This window comes from Aedes aegypti, chromosome 1 (assembly GCF_002204515.2).
Source record: "Aedes aegypti strain LVP_AGWG chromosome 1, AaegL5.0 Primary Assembly, whole genome shotgun sequence".
NCBI classification, from domain to species: domain Eukaryota; kingdom Metazoa; phylum Arthropoda; class Insecta; order Diptera; family Culicidae; genus Aedes; species Aedes aegypti.
This window is the reverse complement of record NC_035107.1, coordinates 111,259,639-111,276,105: the sequence shown is the minus strand read 5'-3', so window position 1 is coordinate 111,276,105 and position 16,467 is coordinate 111,259,639. Positions and strand designations below refer to the sequence as shown.

General features: G+C 38.3%; 1 protein-coding gene across 9 annotated transcripts in view; it reads right to left on the bottom strand.

The window, feature by feature from the left end:
- Positions 1–16,467, bottom strand: part of LOC5570714 (transmembrane protein 47) — a 171,973-nt gene that overhangs the window by 73,516 nt on the left and 81,990 nt on the right. For 2 of the 9 annotated variants that reach the window (XM_021845153.1, XM_021845148.1), the window contains one exon: positions 12,457–13,100. The exons of the other annotated variants lie outside the window; for them this stretch is intronic. The gene's annotated coding sequence lies outside the window, so the exon portion shown is untranslated. The remainder of the gene's footprint in view (positions 1–12,456; positions 13,101–16,467) is intronic. 9 annotated transcript variants of the gene reach the window in all.

Genomic DNA, 16,467 nt, shown 5'->3' with positions numbered 1-16,467 from the left:
GAGACCTTTCAAGACGACTTTGAACAAACGTTCAGTTTTGTCGTCATAAGTAAAAAATTTGTGCTTCTTCTCTTCAAGATATCTGAGAAGAAGTTCGCGATCTTTAAGAGTTTCCGGCAAAACGCGACAGTCTCCTTTCTTTGCGATTTGGAAGGAAACCTTGATTCCCCTAATGGAGTTCAAGATCTCCTGCCTAAATCCCCCAAATTCGGAACAACTGACCACGATAGGCGGCACTCTTTGCTTCCTCACTTGAATCAAAGAGCCTGGGCTAGAAGCTGCTTCGATTTGGTGTTCGGAAAATTTGTCTAGAGCATCGAACTGATTGCTCATTTCAATACAATTATTCATTTCACCCTTGGAAGAAACTTCGCATTCCGGGGAAGCGTCCTTTCTTCCATTCTTGCCATGTGTAGTGACAGTTTTAAAACCCACTTTTTTGGAAGGAAGTAGTGAATTCAGAGATTCACCCTTCCTTTTGTTAGTTGTTGATACCATGTTTAGTTAATAAACGAGAAAGACGTGACCTTCGAGAGGTTTTTTCCCTAGACGGTGTCCAAGAAGGATTACCACCGCTAGCTTTCGCCAACGGGTCCAACGAAAAATCGAAGGCACGGGTCCAAACAAGGATCGTAAAGGGATCAATAGTAGAAAAAATAGTACTGAAAAGTACTGTTTAATTAGCACTGAAAAGTACCGTTTTTAATTTTAGCACTGAAAAGTACTGTTTGTGTAGCACTGAAAAGTACTGTTTTATTGCTTTAGGTAGTTTTTAAGAAAACTTCCAAGAGCAGAGAGAATTCGTGTACGCACAGCACGAAGGTACGATGCGCACGACCTAATGGAATATCATCTATGACAAGTTGCAGCGCTATCGAATGTCTGTCACGCGAGAACACCTAGAACCATGCTGCTCCTGATGGCTTTATCGGACCTCGCGGCGATCCGGCAGTAATACGATGGACATATCATTCAGGGTTATGCTAAATGGTGATGGAGGTCTCGTTGCTGTTGACCCCTCGAAATAGACACTGTTTATAGTTCAGGACTAAGCGAGTGCACAAACTAATTTGCGATAAACTACCGGGTATATATACGTGACTTTTGTTAGATATGATACAAGTACAACATGTCGTCCATATAAATAGGACAGTATCACCCATTGGCCTCCCATTGAATTATCAAATAAATAGATTTATTCGATAACAATAAAGCTGAGACAACGAGTTTGAATAGCCCTACATGCAGGAATAGCTGTACACTAAGTAGTAGCCTCTTTTGTGCGATGTTAAATGTATATGTTTTCAATCGTGTTGTGCTTTTGTAATAGTGTTAAAAATCAATTATAAAAGTCAATTAATTATGATTAAAATAACGCTAACATTGTACCACATGCCGGTGCTATCCAGACAAAAAAGTTGATTGGTTTGAATTTTATATAGGTATCCATCTGAGAGAAATTGTTGTAAGTACCACCAATTATTTGCCGCACTAATTTGGAAAACCATGTAATTGCTTATTACAAACATTGTACCGGTGTGATAGAGTTGTTTGTGCTCTGGATATGGAAATATACAGTGTGTTTAATTTGTAAAATGTTGTGCCATCTGTGCGCAGTTGGAATAGTGTGTTGACGCGTTAAAGGTTATATTCCATCATATTAGATTCCCTGTAGTGTGGCGTGCCGTGTCAATTGGAATCAAATTGATTTTGCGAGCGAAGCTTTGTTTCAGGAATACTTTGATGGTTATAGGCAATAATTTGCATAGCAAGATGATAGAAGTCTTTTGACAATGATAACCTTCGTGCTGTGTGTACACAAATTCTCTCTGCTGTTGGGAGTTTTAAAAACTACCTAAAGCAATAAATCAGTACTTCTCAGTGCTAAATCAACTTTTCCGTACTATTTTTCTATTATTGATCCATTTACGATACTTATTTGGAACCGTGCCATCAATTTTTCGTTGGACCCGTTAGCGAAAGCTAGCGGTGGTAATCCATCTTGGACACCGTCTTGGGAGAAAAACCTCATAGAAGGTCTCTTATTCTTTCGTTTATTCACTAAACGTAGCAATAATGGAAAAACGGACTTTTATCCGGAATGCACACTTTCCTCCAAGGGTGAAATGATTAATGCTGATAATTGCATCGAAATGAGCAATCAGTTCGATGCTCTAGACAAATTTTCCGAACATCAAATCGGAGCAGCCTCTAGCCCAGGCTCTTTGATTCAAGTGAGGAAGCAAAAAGTGCCACCTACACTCTTAAAAATAATGGAAATTACTGTGGACGCATGATGTAAATGATGAAACGACACAGAAATGTGTCCTTGAAGATGTATTGAACAAAATATGTAGTTTAACACGTTATAGGACACGAAAACGATGTCACTATGATCGGAATTTCCTGAATCAGACCCTATGGTATTTGAAATGTGACATTAATTCACGTCATGCGGCTCGCTTCTTTTATGTACATCCAAAAGACGTGAAATTACATGATTTACTCGGAGTGTGTATTGTTGTTAATTATTGCGAATTTGGGGGATTTAGGCAGGAGATCTTGAACTCCATTAGGGAAATCAAGGTTTCCTTCCAAATCGCAAATAAAGGAGACTGTCGCGTATTTCCGAAAACTCTTAAAGATCGCGAGCTACTTTTCAAACATTTTCAAGAGAAGAAGCACGAATGTTTTTACGTATGATAAATCTGAATGTTTGCTCAAGTGACTATAAGTTATCTGAAGAGATCAATGGAATAAATGATTTAGATTAATCTACCGAGACTCGGCCTTTTTAAAGCCGAGATCCGCACAGTCGAGACGTTTTAGCTTCTGTGCTCAACTGCACACCAAACAAAAATCTTAAATTTACACGTAACGTAATTTTAGCCTCAATCTCGCAAAGCCATTTCTCATGTATTATTGAAAAAACCCATATAAACATTTATTCTATCCAAAATTGTTATCAAAATCCTTAATATTGAACGCGAAACGTCTTCTCTCAAAGAATGTTGCATGCAAAACAGCTCGATTTACATGATTTTCATGCTGAAAATTCAATCATAAATAATGCACATGACATGACAAGGCGTCGATCCTTCCATGTGCATTATTTTTGACAGAATATTCAGCGTAGAATCATGTAAACCGAGAATTCTTGTTTGCAATTCCACTTTCAAGATGCAAGAAAGCATGAAACATTGGCGAATGTTGGATGTAAGATCATGAAACGTTTCAGTTTCACTCAATATTGCAAGCATTTGCGAATGCAATGAGACAGTTCTCATTATTGACGTAGAAGTACGTCTCTCTTCTCTATACAGGAGTGAAATTGGAATTTCAAAACCAAGAGCGTTACGTTGGCATGAAATATTTTAAACGTTTATAACTTTTCGCTGGCTTAACGAAATTTCTTGATTAGCATCTCAATCGAAAGCCAAGACATCAAAGCTTCATGTCGTTTACTTACTGAATCCCACATACCTGTCCAAATAGTTTAATAACTGTTTTAAAAGAGAACGTTGATTTCAAGCAAATCTATAAATAGGGGTGACTAGAGAAAATTTGACGTCATTTGCTTTTCACTCTCCGATTGGCTCGCATCTCAGCAGGCGACAGATCGGCTTGTTCTGACCGGGCGTGCTTCTCAGGCACAGACATCGATAGTGAAGGACGCCCCCGTTTATCTTGCTTCGCTCAAATCAAACTGTCGAGCGAGCGAGAGAAGATGCCGTCCGAAGGTAAAGCCATCACCGCTGCCACCGCCTAGAAGAAGAAGAGAAGCAGTCCACAGGAGAAATTGCGGTCGAACTGTGAACACGGTCGGGCGAGTCTTTCTCGCTTTGTGGTTCACCGCTTGTTTGCGTTCACCCAGCCATCGTCATCGCCGCCGCAAATTTCATCGGCCGAGGAGCTGTTGACCCGCGCTTCAAAATTTCGATTCGTGATGAAATCATCATTGGTGGTCAAGAAGCAATCCCGTTAGGAGCAAATACCAGAAGCCCCCTGAGTTTTGCTGGTCCGAGCAGTGTTATTTATCCGTAACAACATCGAAGCTAACAAAGCCATCGGTTCTTTTCAGAGCCATAAAATTTGTGGAAAAGAGTTAAAAGAGAAATATTTCCGACTTTATTTATAGCTTCTAGTATTCCTAAATCAATTTCACGGCTCCATACAAAATTTCATTCGTCGTGAATAATTTATGACTCAACCATTTGGGATTGTACTCGCGGACGCTGCTGCAGTGCCGTCGGGTGAGTGCTCAACATTTCACAACGATTGCAAAATAGAGTGGCTTTTCCAACAGCGCCTTTTATGTTCCATATTTTATGGGAACACTTTGATTAGGAAAATTATCCCATGTGACAAAATTGCGACATATGCATTTTGAAAAGACATTCTCATTGAACAATTGTAATAATTTTGGCACCCATGGATCAGGAATTTACCGCCATAATTAAGAAAACTATTAATTATCAATAGCTCGTATTGAATATTTAGGGAATGCCAATCATTCCAACAATTCATGTTCGACCAATTTCTCACGTATCAGTATTCTCCGCAATTTTTAAGTAATTCCAAGCAAAACACATTATTGGCACATACCCATTTCCCAGATTGGTTAATCAGAAAGCGAAGAGCACAAAAGGGAGGAGCATCATCTGCTATTCCAATGTTATAAAACATGCTGCCTTCGTTGGATTCAGTTTTATTCCATTTCCGCTTTCGAGCTGGTAAGAGATCCTCCGAACTTGCTTAGCGAGAAGTACCTCGCTGCTAGGAGCCTGCTGAGCTGTTAATCCAGAATCTGGTTTGTGAAATCGCTCAAGATTTCAAGATTGAGCTACGTTTCCAGATTTCAACTAAATCCCTGTGTACGCTACTCTGTTGCTGTTGTGTACCCATGAAATATTAAGCTTGTTTGTCGAATAAACAGAGAACTTATTCACATCTTCTTATTCTTCTTCTTCTTGGCATTAACGTCCTCACTGGGACAGAGCCTGCTTCTCAGCTTAGTGTTCTTATGACACTTCCACAGTTATTAACTGAGAGCTTTCGTTGCCAAAGTTTCCATTTTTGCATTCGTATATCGTGTGGCAGGTACGATTATACTCTATGCCCAGGGAAGTCAAGAAAATTTCCATTACGAAAAGATCCTGGACCGACCGGGAATCGAACCCAGACACCTTCAGCATGGCTTTGCTTTGTAGCCGCGGACTCTAACCACTCGGCTAAGGAAGGCCCCAACTTATTCGCATGCATTTGCAACTTTTTCGATTTTCCATACAAAATGACCAACTTTGGTAAGTTAGATCTCAGTTATTTATGGAAATATTTTCGAATGAAACATTCACAGAACATCAGATGTAACTTGAATTTTAACATATATTTTTGAAAATTTTTCCAATCACAAGTTTATAGATAATAACGGTTTGACTAAACTGTAATTTTCGACGAAAAATTCAAAACTTTTTATCTTAAAATCTGATAGCCTTACACAAAAACTGTCTTCAGCAAACTTATTCATCTCGTCAAAATCTACAACTTTTTCTGAAGATACCATGAAGCTATTCCTTCAATATGTTTAGTTATGTCAATCATAAAAAATCGTCAAAAAAATCACTTTAGTCAAACCGTTACTGCTTTTCAACGTATGATTGGAAAAATCACTCAAAAACATATGTTAAAATTTAAGCTTGAGCTTGAGCTTGATTGGCCGCCCGTGGATGCACTCCAGTATCGCCAGATCAGCTGCACTTACACAAGGAACCAACCGAATGACTGCTTGGGACTAACAGGCATCCTCAGTGTATAAGTGCTGGTGATCTTCTATTTTTAGGCAACAATGGCACCTGCCACGTCAGAATGCAGACCAATGAGGGGAAGGGGGAGGAATTGATGATGCATTGAACTGACTCCCACGTAGACCGTATATTCCACTGCATCCACGTCAGTTCATGCGGGAGTGTATGGATTGGGGGAAAGGCATGGCAGAGAGGTTTGCTTTTGTGGTTAGCAGACTGCCTATGTATCAGGCGTAAGAAAGGCGTGCGCGTGGAAGTAGGAAGCGTTAGGGAAACGGTTTCTTGTCCGTCTCTGGTTCTAGCGTTTGCTATGAACGAATAGTTTGAGTGTGGTATATTTAGATTGGAAGATAGAAGCAAGTGAGAGATATACAACTACAAAGTACGAGGAAAGGGACGGGCCTGGGATTGAACCCATGACCTTCTGCATATGAAGCAGAAGCGGTAGCCATCAGACCACCAACCCCGTCTACTGTTAAAATTTCATTCAAATCTGTCCATAAATAACTGAGATATAGTTTATCAAAGTTGGTCATTTTGCATGAAAAATCAAAAGAGTTTCAGTTTTTATTTCTCAGCGAAGAATCACACCATCAACGAAAATAGCGCGAAAGCAATAACCAATCGCGTGCGAGTAGCGAACGGAGTGACGAAACAACCAAGCGAGAACCCCACCACTCGCCATCGGTGAACGGAGCTCGAGCAAATAAAACCACTGGTTGTTCTGCTCCCAGCTCATTCACAAATCGAACGGCATGACGAACGGATCAAGCAGCGGAGCAGCAAAGAAGAGTACGTGAAAGCCACAGCAGTGTGCGAGTAGCGAACGGAACCAGAGAGCGAAAGCAACAACTGAAAATCATTCAGTGGACGGATTAGTAGTCAGCGCCAACCGGCGACCTGTTGGAAAGTAACGCCAGCAAAATATACACCATTTGCCTCTCCTTACCATTCATATTCTTGTACTTGATGAATTCAATGAAATGGTTTGGTTTGGCGATGGAGCAAAGAGTTATTAAGGATGATTTTACTTGACAAAGAGTTGTTGATAAATATTCCAATCAATAAGAGTTGTTTTGAAAAATTTCACTTTTATCAGAAATTTCTGCTTTACCAAAGAGTTGTTAATGAAATTCCTGCAGCAAAGGGTCGAGTTTTCCCCACGAATATTTCCAGCCAGGACCAGTCATGGAGGACAATCCATCCCGAGCATCACGGCCCCCGCTTCCAAAATTCTCGAGTACGGAAATTGGAAAATTAATACATAATGCTCATCTTGTACATCCCTTGCCAAGACATCAATTTCATATAGCCTATTTCTCAGATTAACGCAATAGACTAACATGTAGAAAAATTTCAGATCAATAGTTGCTTATTACAATTGGTCAGGAAACAGTTAATTGAACAGTATTTACAATCTGTCGCAATTTTAATACATTTTCCAATTTAATACTCGAGAATTTAGGAAGTGTTCCCCCATTATATGATAAATCAACGATGCTGTTAGAAATACCATACAATGCTGAGTAGGATGATGTTATTACGGTCCGACGGCGCTGCAGTGGTAAATTCTCAAATTTATGTAATTATGTGGGGTAAATTATGTGAACCAAATTGTAGTATACCGCGATATTTAGATCATTATAGATAAATCAGTAAATATCATCCAATAAACCCTTTTATGAACGTATGTTGGCCCTGAAAAGGGCCGATTGAGCTTGGATGCTGTGACCACGAGTTTACCACGAGGCGAAATCTAGAAGCGCGGATCGGTCAACCTAGAAATCTTGAGCGATTTCACAGACCAGATGCTGGATTGGCAGCTTGAAGAATAACAGCTCAGCAGATTTCTAGCAGCGAGGTTCTTCTCGCTGAGCAAGTTCAGAGGAGCTCTTACCAGCTCGAAAGCGGAATTAGAATGAAACTGAATCCGACGAAGGAAGCATGTTTTATAACCTCAGAATAGCAGATGATGCTCCTCCCTTTTGTGCTCTTCGCTGATCAACCAATCTGGGAAATGGGTATGTGCCAATAATGTGTTGGGCTTAGAATTACTTGAAAATTGCGGAGAATGCTAATGCGTGAGAAATTGGTCGAACATGAATTGCTGGAAGGGTTGACATCAACTAAATATTCAATACGAGATAATGATAATCAATAGTTTTCTTTATTATGACGGTAAATTTCTGATCCATGGGTGCCAAAATTATTATAATTGTTCAATGAGAATATCTTTTCAAAAGCATTCTTAATATGTCGCAATTTTGTTACATGTGATAATTTTGCTAATCAAAGTGTTCCCACAAAATATGGAACATCAAAGACGCTGTTGGAAATGCCACTCTATTTTACAATTGTTGTGAAATGTTGAGCACTCACCCCGACGGCACTGCAGCAGCGCCCGCGAATACAGTCACAAATTGTTGAGTCATAAATTATTTATGACAAATGAAATTTTGTATGAAGCCGTGAAATTGATTTAGGAATTAGCTTTGATGCTCTTACAGATAAATAACACTGCGGGATGTTATCAGTTGATTGCCATGGTCAAACGGGGAATCCTCAACTCAAATGTATAAATTTGAGCAAGTTATTTGCTTAAACGACGAACCGAAAGTTTCGTCACGTGGATGGCGCACAACAGTAACAGGTAGTGGATCACCGGGCTTAAGTCAAAATGTGATGATGGCGGCGATGACGATGGCTGGGTGAACGCAAACAAGCGGTGAACCACAAAGCGAGAATGACTTGCCCGACCGTGTTCACAGTTCGACCGCAAATTCTCCTGTGGACTGCTTCCTCTTCTTCTTCTTCTTCTTCTTCTTCTTCTTGGCGGCGGCAGCGGTGATGACTTTGGCTTTGGACGGCATCTTCTCTCGCTCGCTCGACAGTTTGATTTGAGCGAAGCAAGACAAACGGGGAGGTCCCTCGCTATCGATGTCTGTGCCTGAGAAGCACGCCCGGTCAGAGCAAGACGATCTGTTGCCTGCTGAGATGCGATCGAAGCGGAGAATTGAAAGCAACAAAAGTCTGGATGACTATGACAAAAGTCTGGATCAGCAATTGGTATATGTTGGTTTGTCGCGGGTTACTTCACTGCAAGGACTATTTTTGACAAACTCTACCAATTCTTCCCAGTTCCATCACGCCAAAGGCAGCAATTCCAAGGGTTGACTTGAGGAATGAGCTGCAGCGCTTAGGCAATCATCGATTAGTGACGCTTTGAGACGTGAAATACTGGATCATAGAGGCCCAACCTGCATATTGATGAGTATCAATGTACAGAGCCTAAATGCTGATGCAATGGATATTGCTACAGACCAAAGCACTGGACCGATTCAATCGATTATCACGATCGAAGCACCCGAGCCATCAAACATCTAATCTACTGGAGGAGTTTGGCGAACTACAGCTGGAGCCAGAAACCGATCACCCAACCAAGCAACACAAGGAAGCAACGACCAAACAAACAAATTCAATCATCTGGCATTATTCCTGGAACACCATACACTGGTTCTCGAAACCACAGAACGACAAATGGTTCTTTTCAGGACTACCAAAATGAGTCCAAAAAGAGTTAACTTCTGAAAACTTCATCCGATCAATAACAACACAAAACTAGTACACTTACAAATTCATACACATGACAAATCAAATTATTAATCATCGTAGTTCTACGTCAACCCCGCGGTAATGTAATAGACATTACCCACCCCAAATTTTTTTTATCGTTAAATATTCAGTTATAATTGGTTTTACATGATTATGATAAAAAAATACGTGCCATGTAAATTTGAGATTTTTTTGTAGTGTAAGATTCCCGGTATTACAGAAACTGAAATCTCAGTTAAAATGAAAAACAATCATTCTCGAGGCACTTTTAAGTGCACCATATATGTATTTTTCATTCTTGGCAACTCTATGAGGCTGTCCCACTCATAATCCCACTCTCCATCGTGATCTTTGGGAAGGTACAAAAATTATGTCACGCTAAATTTCGACGTTTTAGACCACCTCCCTCCCTCTTTTCACGCAATTTGTATTGAGACCTTCGAACATTTTGTGAAGCTTGTCACGCTTGGCTAGACCCTTAGAACGTGACATAATTAGTGCATGTCCATTCTCAATTTCAGAAAGACAACATTTCACGTGAAAAAAAAAATCAATGCTAGGCAGATTAGGATAAAAGCGCCGAGCAAATCCTTTCTAAAGGGAATCGATACGTCTTTCCATATAACGCACTGTGTTATATTTCGTCGATTTCATGCGCTTTTTGAATAGCGCCCGAATCGTTGATTTTAGCGATATAGTTTGTTCGGAGAAGTTTCTTGGTACCGTAAAACGGGGTAACTTTGATAATGCGGGTAACTTTGATAGTGCGTAACCCACCACATACTAAACGAAATATCATAATTTCTGTTAATCAGTTAAGCAAAACGAATGCAAAGCTAAAGAATATTAGTATGACACTTCATGTAAGAGCAATTTTCATTTGAATCAAGAACATTTTAGGCTTTTTATACGAATTTAAAAAAATTACACAATTTTAGCATTTTCGAAACGCTTACAAACTATCTGTTCTACGATAACTATTTGATATAGTTTTGAATAGTTGGCCACTTATCTTTGACAGCCTAGTTATCATAGAACTTGAAATCGGTTTCAAATCTCTTAGCGAAAAGCATTTTCACAAACTGGGACCATTTTTGTAATCTAAGTCAGAAATTTCCATATAACGTTAAACGCCTAGAGGTATGCAATGCCCTACAAATGTTCGTTATTCATTCAATTTTGTTCGAATCATACTCCATTATCAAAGTTACCCCAAAACAGAAAACCAACTTTCGATTATATGAAAAATTATATATCCATTCATAACAAATCTTTTACCAATCTATCGACTGTAATCGATAGCTAGGATGTCAGTACTTGTTTTAAAAATATAAATTGTAAATCTTTGAAACAACATGCATAAATATTCAAGTTTTCTTCGAAAAAACTATCAAAGTTACCCCGTTTTACGGTATATTAAAGCGCATCTTCTGATGGAAAAAAGTTTTGTGACCAATCCACCTAGCATTGAGATAGTAAAACTATTTTTTCAAAACATTTAGATAGACATATGGTGTCTTCGGCAAAGTTGTAGAATTAGCAATTTGAAACAACTTTGTCGAAAACATGATTTTTCTATTTCTTATACTTTTTGAGATATATGCTGTTGTATATGAATGGGCCCTAAAAATCATATTTTTAATTATAACTTTTTTCCAAGAATTTTGACAAGATTCAAGATGCAACAGAGGTAAGATGTACCATCGTGTTTTAAACTCAATTTCATTAATTGAATTCAAAAAACATGAATTTTCAAAGATTTTCTTTTACAAGATGATACAATTGTGCAAAAATACGTTGGTAAAGACTTTAAAAGATCTAACATTTATTATTGTAGTTTAGTTTTGAATTGATCGTTTTGCCCGATCAATCGAGTGCATGTTGCCCCAATCGGAAGCTTGTCAAAAAATGTTATGGAAAAAAGAAATCGTTGTGTTATTTCGCCAAATCATCTTATCAACAACTAACTCAGTCTCCAATCATCTGTTTTATGGTAAAAGGTTGTAAAAAATATCAAGTTACATCAGAATCGTGCTTTCCGAATTTATTGTTCTCCCTGTTAAGTTGGCCATCGTTTCATCAATCTGTATAGTGTTTTACAACTTGTTTATTTCAGAGAAAATGACAAGGTGTGTTTTGCCACGACAGTGCATATTACCCCAGGACCCCCTATTTGATTCAATCAACTCCGACTTGAACATAACATATTCTGATCCTGGGTGACACTTCAAAGAGATAGTATTTATTTTTACTAAAGACCGACAGGAATCTTTGAAAGAGCACTTTTTTTTCTATCCTTATAAACAAGATTTTTAACCCTGGGTTAGTTCATCTCGGAAGCAACGGCTTTATTTTCTTCCCTTGTTTTCTTTTGGACCATTATAGGAATACTTTACCGCAACTATTGATACAAATGAGAGAGGTTTTAGCTATTTTGGTGGTATTTCACCAATTTAAAGTAATTTTTTACGATGTTTTCTACTATTTCGTGTATCAACAAGCCAAACGTTTGTTCACTTACCCTGTAGCATCCATTATTGTTTCTGAGAGTACCCAGGCCTAGATATAAGTTTTTGAAATAAGGCAATCACTTAAATACTTTCAATATTTTCACATGTGTTCACACATATTTTTTTGTCCTTATTCCACAGTAAAGTACGTTCTAGATCGATTAAACATTTTTCGAGATAGTTTCTAATAAACCTATCGTAATTGTTAAGCCATTAAAGCAATGAACGCTTTGAAGCATGATAAGAGGAAAATCAGATTATCTTCTTATCAAACAGCTTGTATCGGTATCATAAATAAGCTTGTATCAGTATCATATTTAAAGCGATTATCACTCAAGCCAACATCATAATTCAAACACCCTTAACGCCTTACATAAATCAGCTGAGATTTCCAATGGTAACAACGTGCCATACCTGAGTGGCCATATCAATAAATAAATATTGAGCTTCGAAATCCTCCAGGGTAAAATAAACAACCTGTCCGGTGAATCATTGTATCCACTTATCAAAACTACATCTGGGGCACTCACCTGGGCTGTTCCGGGCGACTGGCAAGTATGTGCGAAACCGTTCCTTTTTGCCTTCCGCCAGCCTACCTCTCTGGCAGGGTTGTCCTCCTTGCTTTCTCTACTACTGGTCCCACTCAGTACTTATCGGCACGACCTTTTTGCTCTCACCAACCCTCGGTTGGTCAGTCGGCTAGCCGGTTTGATGTGTTATCACTGTTTACGCGCCGTTTCGTCAATGCTCGTCTTTGTTCCTTTACCTATGTAGGCACAAGCTCGGAAATCCCTCCAATGGGAAAAGTTACTCCCTGTATAGCCACTCACACGCAAACACACGCGCAATATGTATAAGAAAAGCACGTCACTCGAAATGGATTGTTTTTGTTTTGTAAGCTTAGCACAAGCGGAAAGACGAAAACCGCACAATCGAAAACAAACACAAACACGGATACGCAAGTTGTAACTCCGGGGATAGGGAACGAGGAAAACGTGGATTATTTGTCTTTTCTTTTGCTTGCACTTTGGTTATTCTGCTCGGTGTTGCTTTTCTTCTGTGCTGGAAACCCTTGGCTTAACGACAGCCGTCTTATCGCTGCTTCAATTCTTCCTTCCCGGGGACGAGGTCTACAACACTATCTATCGATAAAGCGGTAGGATCAGCTCGGTACCTATAAACATACAACATTAAGCGCCCGATGAGAGTTGTTAGCTTTTTAACTATTGATTGGTTTATCTTCTATTTGTTTTAGCTGGCACGGGGGGATTTGTTGGTAGACAAATAAAATAAAATGCTGTACTGAAATTTCAGCTCATAGTTCTGCATTCATTGAACGTGGTGGAACATGGTTCAAAGATGTAGCAAGATTAGATAAACTTTGCATGGCTTAAATCGCAAGTAGCAAGCGACGAAAAAACAGTGCCATAATTTCTAAATTAAAATTTTAATTCTTCGTTAGATCTGCCTGATCTGATTCAGTATACATGAACTGACTTTTTAACGTTTGTGCTCCACTATTTGTCTCCATTATAGTTTATACAGCAATACAACTCATGGAGACGCATGATAGCTTATACATACAGTTAACGCCAAAATAAAGTCTATTTGCACGTACGCATGAATTTTGGTAAAATTCGTTTGTCAAAACAGGAAAATCTCCCGTTGAAATGTTTATACTTCATAGATAAAATACAATCTTTGTGATACAGTTACTCGTGAGTAAACGTTTCCGAGCTTGTTTAGGGTTACCAGACGTACTCTTTTTAGAGTACAAGTACTCTTTTTTGCCTTAAAAATTTGTGTACTATTCTTTTTTGCTTAACGGGCTCAAGTGTACTCTTTTTCAGTTATTACTGACGATAATCGATAAATCGACAACTTTAACCTGTTGAACAATCCAGATCATCATTGTCATCATTGCGTCGATATTCCCTTTTGCTAATTATTCTGTCGGGCGACTGTTTTCGACAGCTATTCTTGTTTTAGCGGAAAGCACTCCTCGTTCTTCGTCATTCAGCATGACAAAATGATCCGAAAAACGATTGAATTTCGTATACTAATCCAAAGAGAACATCGACGAAGAGAAATCGATCACTGCAGAACGGCTGAACGCGAGAGATCAACCTTTTTCCCATGATAACACAGATAATTCACCGATTTTTTACAAAAAACTGACTGAATATAATTGGCACGATCTGCAAAACTAAAATTATACGCTCGTTACCTTTATACTCAACACCGTAAATGATTAAACTACTGATAAACAATCAACTAGGGGCCTTCCTTAGCCGAGTGGTTAGAGTCCGCGGCTACAAAGCAAAGCCATGCTGAAGGTGTCTGGGTTCGAATCCCGGTCGGTCCAGGATCTTTTCGTAAAGGAAATTTCCTTGACTTCCCTGGGCATAGAGTATCATCGTACCTGCCACACCGATATACGAATGCGAAAATGGCAACTTTGGCAAAGAAAGCTCTCAGTTAATAACTGTGTAAGTGCTCATTACACACTAAGCTGAGAAGCAGGCTCTGTCCCAGTGAGGACGTCATGCCAAAAAGAAGAAGAAACAATTAACTTACTATTAATATTCAATTAAAAAAAAGTCAGTTTAAATTCAAAATCACTTTGTTTTGAAAAATTTAATCTTATTGAAGCAACTTTTTTTTATCAAGCACTTTTTCTAGAAACGTCGTTTTGGCGATGCTATTTTTTATGAATAAAGCTGTGGGACAGAAAAAGTTTTACTTTGAAGTGTAGTATGGAAATCGCAAAAATAAACTATTAAAGTTTCTAAGTTTCATAACGTTTTAACAAGTCATTAATAAAAGTTAAATAAATACAATACTTGAGATTCTTTTTAGATCCACGTTTCACTATTCTCTGGTTTCTTCACAAATTCATATTGTTCTACATTTTCTTAAGATTATTCTTGCAAAGTACTAAGGAAAGTATTATTTCAACAAACCTTGTTTGAAAAACAATATTATTACAAAAGGTCGAACGACTTTCGGTATAGCCAATGTAATTAAAAAAATATTGATTGAAAAAATCGATTCGCTCAGATTTAATGCTTAATATAGTAAGAAAGCGTAATACAGAATTGGTAAGAAAAATAAGAGTTAAATTCCGTAAAATCATTGATGAAAAAGCTTGATTTTAATAGAAATGTAGGTAAAGTGGCTGTGATCAAGTATCAGACATTTTTTACAAGAAAATGTCGAAGTTATTAATTAGTAGTGCATTTATAATTTTTCAAGATAGGTTAAGTGTACTATTAAGTACTCTTTTACAGAGTTGAAAAAATGTACTCTTTTCAGTGAGGGCAAATATGGTAACCCTAAGCTTGTTGCTACTTCTCCCGAGCAGACGGGTGCGGCCTCACTCATACCTAGCCAGTTCGCGAGTCTGTGATATTTGAATTTTGATATGAATTTTGACATTGCATTTCGATGATGTATTTCAGTACTAAATTGACCAATCTGAAAAGCACTCAATATCGGAAGCGATCTGGAAAGGCCTCGAATTCTGTAAATTTCTACATGATTCAATGTTTTTGCTCTAGGAATAGTTCTATTTGTTGTCCATTCAACGCATTTGCAACATTCACAAGAGTAATTTGAGTTCTACTGAATCTGCAAGTCGTCCATCAAAAAACCTCTTTCATATGTGACGAAGAATAAAACATTTTACGATTTTGTTCTGAATTTTCATTCTTCTGATTTCTATTGCATCTTTGATACCATGTTATAGGGCATCCATGAAAAATGAATGTATTTGGAGACACTGATGCGAAAATTACAAAGATATAATGTAATAAATCAAGCTGTCCGAAACTGGGGGACAGGAGACGGTAGACCAAAATTGTGGTCAAACTATATTTAGTTAAAATATCGTACAAATACCTCTGGGCCCAGATAGCCGTAGTGGTAAACGCGCAGCTATTCAGCATGACCATGCTGAGGATCGGGGGTTCGAATCCCGCTGGTCGAGGATCTTTTCGTAAAGGAAATTTTCTCGATTCCCAAGGCATAGAGTATCTTCGTGCCTGTCACACGATATACACATGCAAAAATGGTCAATCGGCAAAGAAAGCTCTTAGTTAATAACTGTGGAAGTGCTCATAAGAACACTAATCTGAGTCCCAAGTTGGGACGTAACGCCAGAAAGAAGAAAAAAGATTGTACAAATACATTCAAATACTTTTAAATTATGATATTTTTCTATATTCAAAATAACAGGCAGATTGATGCGTAACTTAGTCGCAAGGTTTTAATGGATAGATTTAGTATTTTGTACAAATTATATCTCATAATTTTGATAAGAGAATGTTCTAATTTTTAGCAAAGTTGTTTAGAAGATCAAAGATATCCGGTAGCAAATAAGATGTGATTCATATTCTAGTGATTCAGGTTTAATTTCCATCATATACGACCCAGACACCCAGAAGTTGCATAATAATATACGAACAAAGTCGTTTAGATATCATCACATCCGTACTACATGGTGGACGAAATTGTTTGATCAATGAGTTTCCTCGCATAAT